Source organism: Harpegnathos saltator, unplaced genomic scaffold (genome assembly GCF_003227715.2).
Source record: "Harpegnathos saltator strain DR-91 unplaced genomic scaffold, Hsal_v8.6 scaffold46, whole genome shotgun sequence".
Lineage (NCBI taxonomy): Eukaryota > Metazoa > Arthropoda > Insecta > Hymenoptera > Formicidae > Harpegnathos > Harpegnathos saltator.
The window spans coordinates 138,612-141,329 of record NW_020230272.1 but is presented as its reverse complement, the minus strand read 5'-3'; positions in this window follow the sequence as shown (position 1 = coordinate 141,329).

Below are 2,718 nucleotides of genomic sequence, written 5' to 3'. Positions count from 1 at the left end.
ACCAAAAGCCCGACTAATTTTCGAGTCGCGTATGATCCCATTAATAGAGTGGCCGAGATTGAATTTCCGTCGTGGAAAATCAATGGCGGATTAACGAAAAAATTTGCCGTCGTTAAGCGCCGAATTGACACTCGGATAGCATCGCCCTTCTCTCTCTCTCTCTCTCTCTCTCTCTCTCTCTCTCTCTCTCTCTCTCTCTCTCTCTCTTTCTCTCCCTTTCTTTCGCGATTAGCGCGGAGCTCGAGAAGAAAATAGACAGAGAGGAAGATGGAGAGTGAGAGAGGACGAGTTAGCTGGCAGGATACGAAAATGCGTCGTGATGGTAAATCCCTTAATCGCTTTTTTTCACGCGTTTCCGCGCGTAATCGAGCGGAAATTAAACGGAAAGATGCCCACCGTTACATTCGCTCGCTTTTAACGGGAAGCGCTTTCGACCAACGGCTTAGTCAATTATGTTTTCAGTTTTACCGGGAGAAAAAGAGAGAGAGAGAGAGAGAGAGAGAGAGAGAGAGAGAGAGAGAGGAGAGGGAGATAACAGCCAACGGTATATCGGACGCAACGGAAATCGGCTTAAGCATTAGCTGCATTTTAATTGTGCCCGACTATCGCGCACGTGCGCACGTTCGTTTCGCCACACTTTTATGTTTTATTTCTTGCGGATGAGCGTGTGTGCGAGTGTGTGTATGTGTGCAAGAACGAGGTATTTAATGGCACGAGCAGGACCGTATGAAGGTGACAGTACTAATGAAGGAGTAAATGATTAAATTTCTAAGAGAAAGACAGCGAGAATTTAATTGCGAGCTGAAACGTATAAACTGCGTGTGTGTGTGTGTGTGTGTGTGTTTCATCCATAAACCGTAAAACACACTCACATGCACAGTGAGGCTTGGCATTCATCAAGAGAGTAAAATTCCGACCATAACAGAGTTCCGCAAAAAATTTAACTCCTGCGGTTTCCGATACCGCTGATTCGATTCTATTATCGAAAAAACATCGTGGTGTCAGATCCATTTCAGTGTGTCGCAATTGCTCCGATTGGATCTAACACACGTCATCGTGCATCAAATAAAAAAGTAGAAGAGAAAAGGAGGACAATTAAATGGGATCGGACGAAGCAATAGAGAATATAGAAAAAAAAATCCAAACCAAAATGAAATGACAGATACGAGGTGTCGACAAGGCGAGGGCGAAATGTCTCACCTGTTCTTTAACCTTTTAAAGGCATAGTGATAAGTATACTAACCACCTATTTATTCTCATATTTTCATGAAATATTTTATATTTGAGGGATCCTTGTCGAGTTTTTTGCGCTTTTTAGCTTCTTATATGATATGGAAACATACATGAAAGGTTGAAAAGTGTTCTGCATAAGTTGTCCATTTATTATAAATAAACAAAGTGTGAAAAATACACATTTTTACAGAAAAAAATCATTTTCCACGAACTATGAGTGAATTTTTTGTTCAAAGTCAAGATTTAGGGGTTTTTTGGGTCGCTGATTACGAATCTGAGGTCCAAATTAATTTTTCAAGATGGCAGATTCAAGATAGCAGATCATAGAATTTTTATTAAATTAGCTAAAATTGTACTCTGGTTAGTTTTTGAGGCCGGTGATTACGAATCTGAGGTCCACATTCTAAGATTCATTTTCCAAGATAACGGGGATTCCAGATGGCGGATCATAGAATGTGAGCTCGCTGATTACGAATCTGAAGTCCAAATTCTAAAATTTATTTTCCAAGATGGCGGATCATAAAATTTTTATATGATTAGCTGAAATTGTACTTTGGTTAACTTTCAAGGTCGCTGATTATCCGCTGAGAATCCAAAATTTATTGTCGTCGAAATTATCGCGATTTTTCATTTTTGCGTCCGTCATCTTGAATTTCGAAAATCTGATAACGGATTCGTCATCAGCGACCCCAGAAACCCTCCCCCCCCGTATGTAAATTTTCATGTGATTCGGATTTTCTGAAAAATACGTGCCTCAAAGGGTTAAACAAGAATCAATCCTGTCGAATTTAACGTCTTTGTGCAGAAAATGAGGGATGGAAGGAAAATTAAACGGAATCAAGTGCATCAACAAAGAGAGCATAGAGTTCGAGGTAAAACGACAGGTGAGATCGGTATTGCAAAATGCCCCGCTTGTTTTTCAAACAAGACACTTGCGCGAGTGCTGCTTTTCGAGAGAAAGCACAAGAAATTGTCGACAAGAGCAAGCAAACCTCTCCTCACCGATCCAGAACGTTCACTCGTTAATTTGTTGTCGCTTGCACAATCGCCCGCGCGTTTCGCTCGCAGCGGTCGCCGAGTCGTCACGTCGTCGGGATTCCTCAGACTCAGTGGGATGCGCGCCGTTGGTCCCCGTCGGACGACGCTCCTGAGCCGCGCGGACAGCGAAGATAGAAAAAAGAAAAATAGAAAAAAGAGAGAGGAAAAAATGTCGCGCACGTCGCGCTTTGATTTCGCGAAATAGCCGTGTGTCCGACTGCTGCCGTACGATGCGGCGCGATGGACGGATATCGATTTCGCATCCATCGGAGGATCCGACCTGTGCTTCCTAGCGCATTGTGGAATCCTCGCGAGGGATATCCGGAGCGCGCGTGTCGAAACAGTCGCCGTAAATAGGGATTCCCCGTCGCTTGATCTCGCGTCGGAAAGTAACGCTTTCCTCGCGCAGCTTTCTTTGTCGCAGCAGGCGTCGCCGGTAACGTGCTC